Consider the following 15,089-nt stretch of genomic DNA (forward strand, 5'->3'; position numbering starts at 1 on the left):
AATCAGGATTCACTTCAGTTCCATGCTGAAAAAACAGCTTAAACCAGTCTAGGATGGTTGGCTGGTTTTAGCTGGTCGACCACACTGGTTTAAGAGGGGTTTTGGCCACTTCCAGGCTGGTTTCCAGCTATTTCCAGCCTGGTTTTAGCTGGACCAGCTTAAACCAGCTTGACCAGCCTAGCCAGGCTTGGCTCCCAGCCAAAACCAGGATGGTCAAGCTGGTTTTAGATGGTTTTTGCTGGTCACTTTCCGGCCTGACCGGCTAAGACCAAGCTGGAAACCTGCCTGGAAATGGCCAAAACCCCCTCTAAAACCAGGCTGGTAAACCAGGTCAAACCAGCCAACCATCTTAGGCTGGTTTAAGCTGGATTTTTCAGCAGGGTTTCCAGTTCTTCTCTTCACTCTTTATTACACACAAGGGATTTTGTACCGCTGTAATGAGTTCAAAGTATTTCTTATTAACTGATTATTGCAGCTTGTGCTTTAGGAACAAGCTTTACTTCAGCTTTACTCTTAAAAGGAGTAGACGAGGAGTAAAAACCAGGTAAACACAGAGTAAGCTGCCATTTTTATGTCAGTAAAAACAAACAACACACTTACAGCTGCAAAAATATAAAATATAAATGACTTCAGAAATCAAATCTCATATTAAAGGACTTCATGTTTAGATCCAGATATTGTACTTTTCCATCCAATGATTATACAGTAAAGATTTGTTAATTTTCACTGTATTATCTAAAGAGGATGATAACATTTGTGAGTAAGATCTAATAGTTAACTTGAAAAATCTGATAGTTTTTATAATAGGCTTCATATGTCATTCTAGAAATGCTATTAACACCCTTGTAGTTGATTAACATATTTTAATATACTTTATTTCACCGTTTAATCGATCTTTTTTAGTCAGTATTTCAGAATTTTGCCCGCAGGTAAGACTTTTATTTTGGTATGCCGACGTGACGTTATAAGCCAGCGCATCGCTGCTTTGTCAGATTCGGCAGAAGACGGGTCCAGTTAATAGGTATGTATATTTCCAAAACTGTTTATTATCTGAATGCAGAATTAATATGCTTTATTTGACGCTATTGAAGCTTGTATAGTGAAATTCTGCGTCTCATTTCGCTTCCTGCATCGCCAGTCATTCATTTACTGTAATTGTTTATAACAACAGTGAATTAAATCAAATGCTTCGACACATTATTCACTCAAACACCGCGTTTGTCGTCATCTGGTTAATTAATAACATTAATAATACCTACAACAATACTTACAAAGCATAAATATGAACTTTATGTGCAGTTTGTGTTCATATATTAGTTTGTTTATGTGAGTTTGCCTGATCTGGAGAGTGCTTTAACTGTGGCTCACTTTAGTTTTCACTTTAGTTTCCACATTGTCATTTCGTTCTCCTCTTAAACAGATAGAGAAACTCCTGCTGAAGCGACTGAGCTGTACTGTTATAAAGATGGCCTTTATTAAAGAGGAGAGTGAAGACCTGAAGATTGAAGATACATTCAGACATGAAGATGCTGAGCAGATAACAGGTTGGCTTTCATTCTCACAGCTCACCTCAGTCATTTAATCCTCATTCAGATCTGCTGAGCAGAAGGGTGTTGTTGGAGAATGTCATACGAGCGCCTCATTACACTGATTTTACTGCACATGGAGATGTGGACAGACATGATAAAACACGTTTTATTAATGTGTCATATAAACAGGTTGTGTAAATTTAGGAAAAATAATGCAGAAATATTTATTAAATAGATTATTTTGCACAATATTTAACCCAACATCTATTATTTAAATGAAACGATACATTTTTTTCATTACTCAAATAGGCATCACTTAATTTAACGATCAACTTTAGACTTCTTGTCAATGGGTTGGTATCATTTAACACATTTCAGATCATTTTAGCATGATTACAGATTATTTTCTTAGTAATTAAAGTGTAATTTTAGTTAATTGTGCAACCCTTTGCTTAACATGACCTAAAAACCAAACTCCGTTAATAATATTATTATTATTAAATTATACCACATATAACGACTTTCATAAGCTGCTGAAAGAAATATCCATGTAGTCATTCTCCAAATATTCTGTTTTGTAACTGTGTTTTATCTTATTGTAAGTTGTCCCTGTACTAGGCGCCTTGACGTTGCGCCTTGACATTCTTGAGCACTGGATAAAATTGTTCTGCCTAACTGAGCTGAATATTTGCACGTATTCATAGCCCATGTAACCCTGAGTATGATTTATAAAAGCTGGGAATACCCCAGTCTTCTTTAGAAGAGAGCAATAAACTGTTGGATTCACATCTCTCAGTTGTTGTTGCCTTCCTGGAGCTCCAGCTTACTGAGGAAACACACAGACGGTCTGCAATTTATCCCAACAACTTGGTGACCCCCGACGTGATGAAGCTGATCAGGTAAGACATGAATTTGGTTTTGACTACCTGATTAGTTTCATCACTGAACTGAGTGTTCAGGAAGCTGGCAAGACATGAATTTGGTTTGACTGCCTGATAAGCTTCATTACTGAACTGAGTAATCCTTGGCTGGGATTTTCCCTGAAAAGCCAAGAAGAGCGCGCTATACAAAAGTAAAACGATCATTCTGTGTGTTTTCTAGTAAGTATTTACTAACATGGGTGGTTCATACCCCAAGCCTGAGATAGGGGAAGGCCCTAAAGATTGGATGTATCGATGTGGGTGGGGATATTACACTAATCCATGGTTAGATAATCTAGCAGGGTGGACTGAGGCACAAGCGATGCGTCCCTACCCTAGAGATGGGTCATTTGACCCCCATGTGCTAAAACGGGCTCACAAATTAATTTATGAAAGTGAAGGAGATCCCGAATGGGACCATGATTATATGAAAAAAGGGTTATGAAATCTGGATGAAGATGATGAGTGTGTGGAATGATAAACAAAATATTAACCTACCAAAAGAGGTAAAGAAATTAATTCCGAAGTCTCTTAAAGGCTCAGCATCAAAGATTGAGGTAAAAAGAAAGGGGACACCCAAAGTGCCTCCAGCCCCCATTGTTACTGTTCCCTCAGTTACAGTTACTGTTCCTACTCCTACCCTCTCCTCCCCCATTCCTGATGAGGGGCAAGGAAAGGCACATCAGAGGATGCCTCTGTATCCTGTACAAGAATTAGAGGGGCTTCGCACAGAGAAACCAGACCAAGGGGATAATCAGGCTTTCCTATGGGTCTCAAAGAAAGGGGGACATGCTGAAGTAACCCCTCCCTCCGCAACACAGCTCAAGGATGTCATTTCACTGCTTCCTGATATGAGCAGGCCAGTAGAATTTGTAGAAACTATGATACGTGTCTCTAGAAATGCACAGCTTACAGGAGCTGATTATAAATTTATATTGATGAACAAAATGGGGTCTCAATATGATGAGACAGCCCTCATTGATGCTGTTCCTTGCTTGTGCTCTAAAAATGATGAGGTTAAACTACAACCCCAGCAAATGATACGTAGAGTAAAAATTAAAGAAGAGGGGTACATGAAACAATGCGATCTTTGTTTTGTGTCCCAAAACTAGAAACCACCATTAATAACATACTTGACAAATGCCTTATATGCGCTCAATATAATGTATCAAAGACTGTGGCACAGCACCAACATTTACCAAGACCAATTACACCTTTTTCTGAATGGCAAGTAGATTTTACGCATATGCCCAAGAGGGGACCGTTTAAGTATCTACTGGTTTGCGTGGATAAATTTTCAAAATGGGTAGAAGCTTTTCCTTGCTCAAGGGAAAATGCAAAGGTGGTAACACAGAAATTGATCTCTGAAATTATACCTAGATATGGGATCCCACAAAGTATCGATTCAGATAAAGGAACACCTTTTACATCAAAGGTAACGCAACAATTGGCAACTGAATTAAATATAAATTGGCGTTTCCACATACCCTATCATCCACAATCATCTGGATTTGTGGAGCGAACTAACAGAACCTTGAAAGGAAAGATAAAGAAGGCCTTAAGACAACACGGTCATAAAGATTGGGTAAAAATTTTACCAATAGTACTAGCAGATTTGAGAATGACACCACAAGCAAATTTGGATTCTTTATCACCATATGAGGTGGTCATGGGAAGACCTTTCCCTATCCCATGGCAAGGGGGAATTATGGGAGTGGGTATTGAGCTTTCTAACCACATATCAGAATTCTCAGCGGCCCTAATTCAGAAACTTAATCAGTATTGGGAAAGGGTAACAAAGAAACACCCTGAAATTCCACTTGAGGCAGCACACCCTTTCCAGATAGGGGACAAGGTGCTAATAAAAGATATAAAACCCCAGAAAGATTTAACTGACCCCAAATACGAAGGGCCAGCTGAGGTTCTGGCTGTTACACGCACTGCTGTATTAACTGATCTTTTTCCACAGTGGATCCATGGCACCAGAGTGAAACCATTGAAGTAAATGTCTATGATATGATATTAATAGTTTTTGTTTTGCAGACTACTTCTACTGATAACCCTACTGGGACTGACACAGGCCCACACTGAAGTACACAACTTATTCTGGCAGTATGCTAACTGGACTGCACGACAGACAACCAATGAGTCATGTGTTGTCTGCCAAGAAGTGTTCTCCTCTGCTGTGACTATATCCTTGAAACCTTTGCCTTTTACATGTACTAAACTTGCTTTTTGCACAAATGCTTTGGGAGATATTTATGAGTGGCGCCCCACATGTGTTTCTAACAAGAAAACATGGGAGCCCCTTTGCAGATCAACTAGCAGAAAGAGTCATTCTGTTGTAATACCTACACCTAGAACTATGGGTTTGAATATTAGTTGACGAAACCCCAGGGGTTCACTTTTTCTTTTTGCTTTAATGGGACAAATGGAGTTAATGTATCCACCTTAAGAGCTAAAGATTGTAATATAGTAATTGGCGAAAGGGATCGATTTTCAGGGGTATATTTACCGTGGCGAAAGAATAAAAAATATAGTTCTCTACTAAGTGTTTGTCCACGTTACATCCCAGGCACCTGTGAACTGAACAAACTTAAATGTGCTAATATCACAAATGAGACAGCTGTCACGGCATGTTACAACCTGAACAACACATACTGTCAACGCAGCAATGTAACTTGTGTCCCCACTTGGCCGAGACAGGATGCGGTCCTGGCCGATGACTGGTACTGGTATTGTGGGGGAGAAACCATCTTCAACACTTACCCCACCAATTGGACTGGTCTTTGTACTGTGATCCAATTACAACACATGGTCACTGTCATGCATCTTGCCAGACAATTCGGAAGGGAACGGAGGTCAGTTCCCCAGGACGACGTACCCGACGAACACCGTATGAGATCACACTGGACTAGATTCTGGGAGGCTATGATTCCCAGTTTTGGCGTGGCAGATGCCTTAAAACAGCAAGAGATCATGCATTATAGACTGGCCTCTTTTATAAACAGTACCACGGATGCCATTTCTGGACTAAGAGAGGAGATGAGAGCTCTGAGACTAATGACTATGCAAAACAGACTGGCTCTGGACATGCTCTTAGCGGAAAGGGGCGGGGTCCGCTCCCTGGTCGGAGAGAGCCAATGCTGCACTTACGTTCCCGCGGATGATGAGGATCTTGGACGAGTAGGACAAGCTGTAAAGGCATGAAAAGGATATCATCACAGGTGTATAAGGATGAGATGAAGGAAAGAAATTTTAATTGGGGATGGGGATTTTTAGAAAGCCTGTTTGGATCATTGGCTCCATATGTCTCAATGGTAGTACCGGTACTTATTATTTTCTTATGTGTATGTATTTTTGGTCCATGTCTTCTGAGATGTTTTATGGAACGAATGTATAGGATGGTTAATGCCTTAGGTAAAGGGTTATGAACATTTAGCTATGAATGGAACTGAGGGTTACCATTTAACAAATAGAGTTTATGAGAATATGGTATGATCCAGGCTCTTGTAAAAAAACAGAGCCTGGAAGAGGGGATTGAAAGAAATATCCATGTAGTCATTCTCCAAATATTCTGTTTTGTAACTGTGTTTTATCTTATTGTAAGTTGTCCCTGTACTAGGCGCCTTGACGTTGCGCCTTGACATTCTTGAGCACTGGATAAAATTGTTCTGCCTAACTGAGCTGAATATTTGCACGTATTCATAGCCCATGTAACCCTGAGTATGATTTATAAAAGCTGGGAATACCCCAGTCTTCTTTAGAAGAGAGCAATAAACTGTTGGATTCACATCTCTCAGTTGTTGTTGCCTTCCTGGAGCTCCAGCTTACTGAGGAAACACACAGACGGTCTGCAATTTATCCCAACAGCTGCATTAACAGCTGAAGCTCTATGAATGCACATATCTTGTGGGAATGCGGACTTAACGCGGAGTGATTTAAAATTAAAATTATTAAAATTAATTAAAAAAATTAAAATTATACAGTAACACCAAGCCAACTAGTTTCCTTGTTCTTCAGTGATTCCCGCAGACATTGTGTCATCTCATCCGCTCTTAATGTAATTTTTTAAAGTGAAAGGACAGCAACAACTAGGGCTGTGCAATTAATCGAAAATCCGGTTTCGATTTCGATTATGGCTTCAAACGATTATGAAAAACCCTTAATCGAGATAAACGATTATTGCATCCTATACCGCCCCCTTTCCAGCTGTACTCTGCAAAGATCAGTTTCACGTGAAAATGACTAAAAGCATGTGCTGTGATGTAACGTCTGCAGCACGGGATGCGCATCATTCATTGATGTACGTTTGAATCGTTCATATTTTTAATAGCGCGAAAGAGCACGTGAAAGAGAAACCATATCAGAGCCACACTATTCTTAAAGTGACAGCGCGCATAATCCTTGCTGCCGACTGTTTTTATCATTATTAATCAAACAAAAGGGCGAAATCCCTCACTAGTTGACTGAAGGACTTTTTTGTAGCTAAAGTTTTTTTCTTACAGTGAAGATGCCTAAAGATTTAATAACTCTTTTCTAATAACCGATTTCTTTTATCTTTACTATGATGACAGTAAACAATATTTTACTAGATATTTTTCAAGATACTAGTATTCAGCTTAAAGTGACATTCAAATGCTTAATTAGTGTAATCAGGTCATTGTATAACAGTAGTTTTTTTCTGAATACAATCAAAAATATATATTGCTTAAAGGGGCTAATAATATTGAGCTATTGAAATAGGTTTCTAAATATTTAAAAATTATAGAAAATACTGTAAAAAAAAATTCCTCTGTTAAACATCAAGTAAAAAAAAGATATAAATATAAAATATTTAAATATATAAAAAATATATAAAATATATAAATATAAATTCACAGAAGGGAGAATCATGATTACAATTATGACCAAAATAATCGTGATTATGATTTTTCCCATAATCGAGCAGCCCTAGCAACAACATAGATTTAATAAATTCTGCTTATGCAGAGGTCGATATTAATCTCTGGCTGTGTTTTTATAGACATTATGTTCATATTCATGAGTCATTATATACATCTCCTCCGCTGCAGTTTTAACACGGCATCTACTCAGTTAGTCAAAACTAATACTGAAAATAGCAAAAAAATAAACTAAAACGAAGCATTTTCAAAACATAGAAACTATTAAAAACTCGTGAATTTGCCTCTAAAACTAATTAAAACTGATTGAGTTTGAAAACTAAAAGTCTAACTAAACAAAAACCAAAACTAATGTAAAATCCAAAACTATTGTAACCTAGATTCGTGCGATGAGTGCGTCAAACGCGCAAAACGGTCAACTCGCGCCACTTTATTCACACGAATCGCGCCGCAGGATGTCTGTTCCCATCTTTGCATTGACTTCAGATGTAAATCACTCGCGCTTGATTCATCTGCGTCTGATATGAACGCAGCATTAGAGAGTCACATCAGAGCTCATTAATATTCATGACCATTCCAAATAAGGTCAATAAGGACCTTCTGACTCGAACCCGTGACCTCATGAGAACATATGCGTAAAAGGTTCTGTACAATGTAAACAATGTTTTAAACGCATTTAAAATTCTGATGGTAAACAGCTGATGGCAATCAGTCATCGGTGTTTGCAGTGGTTTATTAATGCAACATCAATAATAATAGCTGATTCAATTTGAAAGTAAATGTAAAACTTGTACATATAAATATATGATATTGCGCAACAATAAGAGATCATGATTAATGCTGTACTAATACCTGAAATGAGAGAGTTTAGCCTCAAATAATGGTATCATCTGCATAATAACAGCAACTAAGTGCAATGAGAAAGGCAGGGGGCCCAATACTGAGCCCTGAGGCACTCCACTCTAAAAAGGATCAAGCTTTAGTGCTTATAATAATAATAATAATTCCTTACATTTATATAGAGCTTTTCTGGACACTCAAAGCGCTATACGCATTGGGTTGAATCTTCTCATCCACCACCAGACACAACGGCAGCCATACTGCACCAGACCACACACCAGCTGGTAAGGAGGCCAGTAGGCAAATTTTGGCCAGGATGCTGGGTTAAACATCCTCGGATTTTTAACGACTGAGTCAGGACCTCGGTTTAACGTCTCATCCGAAAGACGGCGCTCACTGAGCAGTATATAGTCCCCTTCACTATACTGAGGCGTTAGGACCCACTCAGACCGCAGGTTGGGCGCCCCCTGTTGGCCTCACTAACACTGCTTTTGGCAGCAACCTAGCTTTCCCATGTGGTCTCCCATCCAGGTACTGACCAGGCTCAGCCCTGCTTGGCTTCAGTGGGCGACCACGTAAGAGATTATACGATAACTTATAAGATGTTTTAGAGTGATCATCGTCGGTTATGTTGCGTAGATGCTTTACCTTTGTTGTTTAGTGACTCGGGTTAACTTCTATTCATTTCCATTTCCTCTCTTCAGACATCCTGGTGGTGAAAATAAAGAGCGATGACGTGGAAGAGACGGATCGGTATGGGCAACACCAGGATTTCATGACTGCAGGACAGTACACGCAGCCTAACGTGACCAGACCTAACGGCGTATTCGCCTGCGGCCTGTGTGAAAAGACGTTTAGCCTCAAGCCAAGTCTCGAGGTGCACATGCGAGTCCACACCGGGGAGAAGCCGTACACGTGCGATCAGTGCGGGAAGACGTTCGCTCAGAAAGGACACCTCGATAAACACACGCGAGTCCACACAGGAGAGAAGCCGTACACCTGCGATCTCTGCGGGATCAGCTTCGCGCAGAAATCCAACCTCAACCGGCACCTGAAGATCCACACCAAGGAGAAGCCCTACATGTGTCCTCAGTGCGGCAAGAGCTTCATCCAGAAGGTCACGCTCCAGGAGCACATGAACATCCACCGCGAGGAGAAACCCTTCAGCTGCCCCGAGTGCGGAAAGAGCTTCAGCAAGAAGCAGAACCTCAAGATCCACCTGAGAGATCACACCGGAGAGAAGCCGTACGCCTGCACCATCTGCAGCAAGAGTTTCACCAACATGACCAGCCGCAAGATCCACATGGCCATTCACACCGGGGAAAAGCCCTTCAAGTGCGACCAGTGCGGGAAGAGCTTCATCTGCAAGGGAAACCTCAATTACCACATCAACACCCACTCGGAGCAGAAATCCTGCATATGCGTCCTGTGCGGGAAGAGTCTCAGCAATGAAATCTGCCTCAATGTGCACATGAGGAATCAGCATCCGGTCGTACACACACTGGGAATATCTTCCCAACACACACGGACATCTGATGATGCGTCAGAGAGTTCACACCGGGAATCTGTTCATTCTGCGGAGAATTAAAGGAGCTCCACGTGGAGACTTGACTTGTGTCGTAATTTAATATTTAGCACATCAGTCAGTCTGGTTATGTACTTACGTAAAGCTGTGGAGGGAAACTTATCAGTTTCAGTAAGTTTTTACATGATTTAGGGTGCTTTCACACCTACACTTTTGTTTCGGAACGTATCTCGTTTGCCCAGTTAGCGCGGTTCGTTTGGCATATGTGAACAGGGCAAAGATCCGCGCCAAAGTAATCGCTCCGAGATCGCTTGAATGAGGTGGTCTCGGCTCGATTGAAACAAACCCTAGAGCGGTTCGATTGCAGTGAGAAAGCGATCCGACCCGAGCACGGTTATATCACAGTGTTTATGGATATGTAATAGGCTTACGGCTATATGAAGAGAGAATTATGAGTAGGGTGGGAAGTTTCGCGAGTCTCCGGATGCCCGCAAACGAGTGATGATCTCCCGGTAATCTCGCGTCTCCCTCCCGGTCATTAAATAGGCATCGTCGCGCACCCTTCTCACCGCTCCCCACCGCGTCTCTCCTCAGACATGTCGCGCGCGCCGTCAATCACCACCAAACCACCACCTCTCCTGACAGCTTAACAGGACGCTGCAAAATAAACCCTGACCGTACGTTCACACCGAAAGCGGCGAGAGCGTCCAAGGTCGCTCTGGCTGCCCTGGCGACAATGCTGTCTGCCTTCAGCTCCGGCGGCGAGAGCGTCAAAACTCGCTACATTGATCTCGTACTTAAAGGAGCCGTTGCAGCATATCAGTTACATTCCTGCATAAGACATGTTTTTAGCATGAAAATGTTGCGCACTTCTTATCAAATTCATAAAACAATGGAAGATCAAGTTGCATGTGGTGTGGCTTTGCTCTATTTATCCAATATGTGTCCATATGTCTGAAATATCCTGAAGCAGCAGTACTGTTTTGTACTGTCACATTGCGTAAGATTCCCGCTTTTTCAAGATAAATTTATATAACATTAATGAACATCAGTAACTGGCCAGCAACTTATTTAATGTATGTTCCTGTAGGAAAACATTGTAAATAATTGGAAATCCGGCGACCGCAATCATCAAACCCTTGGGAACAACTGTGGTCGGAACCAAAGTTCACAGGTCTGTGTTCCCTGAACTGCTATCAAGCGGTGAACGTCTTCATTCTGATTGCTTGCCGCCGAACCGCGTCATAGCTCATTACCATAAAGTTGACTTCATTTCAACTCTCCTTGTCGCTCACGCCGGCGAAGACGCGCCGCGCTGCTCCTCGCCGCTTATCGTCGCCTATCGCCGCCGGCTCTCATTGAAAATTAATGACTTCCGGCTACTTTCACGCTCTCGCCGCTTTCGGTGTGAACGTACGGTGACACTCTGACCAATGTGAGGAGAGTTTACTCGCACGTGACTTGTTTTAGCTCTTTTGGTCTGATTAGAAACTTTGCAGTGTGAAAGCGAACCGCTCCAAGAGCAAAGAGCAACAATGTAACAATTGTAATCTCTGTTTCAGAACAACTGAATCCATTCACAGGTGTGAACGCAGCCTTATTTACCACACAGCTTGTACACTTTCGGTTGTAGTAGATCTATTTTATGAGGGACTTGCTTTATTTACCAAATAAGTGCATCTGATTGGATTTGCAGATGTAAACCTTAAGCTAGAAATGTATTTTAATTTAATTTAAGCAGTTTAATGACAGAACTCCCTAATCGTTTAACATAATCTTGCAGATTTTTGACCAAATCCTGCTCTGAAAAGGCTGAAACAATCTCAGTTTCTGAAGATTAACGTTTTTCAACTCGTTTACAACTCAATCTCATTTACTCGCTCGGCGGATGCTCTTTGAAGAGGCGAAAGAAGCACCTCAAATCATCAGAGGTGCAGTGTACACTCAGCGGCCACTTTATTAGGTACACCTCACTACAGTAGCCTTAATCCTTCATGGCAGAGTTTCAGCAAGGTACTGGAGATACTTCTCAGAGACTCAGAGAGTATTAAAAGCCTCAAAAGCTATTTCACAAGGTGTCATATGGTGTATTGTTGTTATTATTTTCACCTTTATTGGACAGGCGATAGAGAGTGTTGACGGGAAAGCATGGGGAGTAGAGAGAGGGGAAGGATCGGGATGGGACCACGAGGTGGATATCGAACTCGGGTCGCCGTGAGCACTAACCACTACACCACTGGCGCTGACATTTTGTATTATTTTTGACTATACAATGTACACCCTGCTGAAAAACCAGCATATGCTGGTAAGGTATGTTTTGAGGCTGGTTTTGCCAGTTTTAATGCTGGTTTAAATGCTGGTTTAATTGCTAGTTTTGGTGGTTTAATTGCTGGTTTAACTTATTTCAGTGCTGGCCTTGCTGGTTTAATTGCTGGTTTTGCGGATTTAATTTCTGGTTTTGGTGGTTTAATTGCTGGTTTTGGTGGTTTAAATGCTGGTTTTGCTGGTTTCATTACTGAGTTAGCTTATTTCAATGCCGGTCTTGCTAGTTTAGTTGCTGGTTTTGCAGGTTTAATTGCTGGTTTTGGTGGTTTAATTGCTGGTTTAGCTTATTTCAATACAGGTCTCTCTGTTTTTTAAATTCTGGTTTTGGTGGTTTATTTGCTGGCTTAGCATATTTCAATGTCGGTTTTGCTGGTTTAGCTTATTTCAATGCCGGTCTTGCTGGTTTAATTGCTGGTTTTGCTGGTTTAGCTTATTTCAATGCTGGTTTTACTGGTTTAATTGCTGGTTTAGCTTTATTTTAATGCTGGTTAGCTTATTTCAATTTCCGGTCTTGCTGGTGTAATTGCTGGTTTTGGTGGTTTAATTGCTAGTTTAGCTGTATTTTAATGCTGGTTTTGCTGGTTTAGCTTATTTCAATGCTGGTCTTGCTGGTGTAATTGCTGGTTTTGGTGGTTTAATTGCTGGTTTAGCTTATTTCAATGCTGGTCTTGCTGGTTTAATTGCTGGTTTTGGTGGTTAAATTGCTTTTTTGGTAGTTTAATTGCTGGTTTTGGTGGTTTAATTGCTAGTTTAGCTTATTTTAATGCTGGTTTTGTTGGTTTCAAGGCTGGTTTTGCTGGTTTAGCTTATTTCAATGCTGGTCTTGCTGGTTTAATTGCTGGTTTTGGTGGTTTAATTGCTGGTTTAGCTTATTTCAATGCAGGTCTTGCTGGTTTAATTGCTGGTCTTGCTGGTTTAATTGTTGGTTTTTCGGGTTAAATGCTGGTTTTGCTGGTTTCAATGCTGGTCTCAATGCTGGTCAGGGCCAGCACTGAGACCAGCATTTAAACCAGCAAGACCAGTGTCCAAATCACTAAGACCAGCATCAAAACCAGCATTTAAAGCAGCAAGACCAGCATCGAAACCAGCATTGAAACCAGCAAGAAGAGAAGCATCAAAACCAGCATCTAAAGCAGCAAGACCAGCATCGAAACCAGCATCTTAACCAGCATTGAAACCAGCAAGACCAGCATCTAAACCAGCAAGACTAGCATTTAAAGCAGCAAGACTAGCATCTAAACCAGCAAGAAAAGCATTGAAAACCAGCAAGACCAGCATCTAAACCAGCAAGACCAGCATCTTAACCAGCAAGACCAGCATTTAAACCAGCAAGACTTATTTCAATACAGGTCTCTCTGTTTTAAATTCTGGTTTTGGTGGTTTATTTGCTGGCTTAGCATATTTCAATGTCGGTTTTGCTGGTTTAAATGCTGGTTTAGCTTATTTCAATGCCGTTCTTGCTGGTTTAGCTTATTTCAATGCTGGTCTTGCTGGTTTTGATGGTTTCATTGCTGGTTTAGCTTATTTCAATGCTGGTTTTGCTGGTTTAATTGCTGGTTTAATTGCTGGTTTAGCTTTTTATTTAATGCTGGTCTTGCTGGTTTAATTGCTGGTTTTGCTGGTTTAATTACTGGTTTAGCTTATGTTCATGCTGATTTTGCTGGTTTCAATGCTGGTTTTGGTGGTTTAATTGCTGGTTAGCTTATTTCAATTTCCGGTCTTGCTGGTTTAATTGCTGGTTTTGGTGGATTAATTGCTAGTTTAGCTTATTTTAATGCTGGTTTTGCTGGTTTAGCTTATTTCAATGCTGGTCTTGCTGGTTTAATTGCTGGTTTTGGTGGTTAAATTGCTTTTTTGGTAGTTTAATTGCTGGTTTTGGTGGTTTAATTGCTAGTTTAGCTTATTTCAATGCTGGTCTTGCTGGTTTAATTGCTGGTTTTGGTGGTTTAATTGCTGGTTTAGCTTATTTCAATGCAGGTCTTGCTGGTTTAATTGCTGGTCTTGCTGGTTTAATTGTTGGTTTTTCGGGTTAAATGCTGGTTTTGCTGGTTTCAATGCTGGTCTCAATGCTGGTCAGGGCCAGCACTGAGACCAGCATTTAAACCAGCAAGACCAGTGTCCAAATCACTAAGACCAGCATCAAAACCAGCATTTAAAGCAGCAAGACCAGCATCGAAACCAGCATCTTAACCAGCATTGAAACCAGCAAGAAGAGAAGCATCAAAACCAGCATCTAAAGCAGCAAGACCAGCATCGAAACCAGCATCTTAACCAGCATTGAAACCAGCAAGACCAGCATCTAAACCAGCAAGACTAGCATTTAAAGCAGCAAGACTAGCATCTAAACCAGCAAGAAAAGCATTGAAAACCAGCAAGACCAGCATCTAAACCAGCAAGACCAGCATCTTAACCAGCAAGACCAGCATTTAAACCAGCAAGACTTATTTCAATACAGGTCTCTCTGTTTTAAATTCTGGTTTTGGTGGTTTATTTGCTGGCTTAGCATATTTCAATGTCGGTTTTGCTGGTTTAAATGCTGGTTTAGCTTATTTCAATGCCGTTCTTGCTGGTTTAGCTTATTTCAATGCTGGTCTTGCTGGTTTTGATGGTTTCATTGCTGGTTTAGCTTATTTCAATGCTGGTTTTGCTGGTTTAATTGCTGGTTTAATTGCTGGTTTAGCTTTTTATTTAATGCTGGTCTTGCTGGTTTAATTGCTGGTTTTGCTGGTTTAATTACTGGTTTAGCTTATGTTCATGCTGATTTTACTGGTTTCAATGCTGGTTTTGGTGGTTTAATTGCTGGTTAGCTTATTTCAATTTCCGGTCTTGCTGGTTTAATTGCTGGTTTTGGTGGATTAATTGCTAGTTTAGCTTATTTTAATGCTGGTTTTGCTGGTTTAGCTTATTTCAATGCTGGTCTTGCTGGTTTAAATGCTGGTTTTGGTGGTTTAATTGCTGGTTTAGCTTATTTCAATGCTGGTCTTGCTGGTTTAATTGCTGGTTTTGGTGGTTTAATTGCTGGTTTTGGTGGTTTAATTGCTTTTTT

The 15,089-nt window shown here is 40.8% G+C and overlaps 1 protein-coding gene, 1 long non-coding RNA gene and 1 other non-coding gene across 4 annotated transcripts in view; 2 read left to right on the top strand and 1 right to left on the bottom strand.

Moving 5' to 3' along the window:
- LOC148682569 (uncharacterized) overlaps nt 1-15,089 on the bottom strand; it is a 1,090,975-nt gene that overhangs the window by 59,707 nt on the left and 1,016,179 nt on the right. The gene's annotated exons all lie outside the window — the stretch shown is intronic.
- On the top strand, nt 959-9,981 carry LOC141375046 (uncharacterized). The gene is made up of 3 exons (XR_015943099.1): nt 959-1,021; nt 1,421-1,544; nt 8,898-9,981. It is a non-coding gene; the product is annotated as an uncharacterized LOC141375046 (transcript).
- On the top strand, nt 2,299-6,244 carry LOC148682571 (uncharacterized). The gene is made up of 2 exons (XR_015943182.1): nt 2,299-2,428; nt 4,493-6,244. It is a non-coding gene; the product is annotated as an uncharacterized LOC148682571 (long non-coding RNA).

Source organism: Danio rerio, chromosome 4 (assembly GCF_052040795.2).
Source record: "Danio rerio strain M-AB ecotype USA chromosome 4, GRCz13ab, whole genome shotgun sequence".
NCBI classification, from domain to species: Eukaryota; Metazoa; Chordata; class Actinopteri; order Cypriniformes; family Danionidae; genus Danio; species Danio rerio.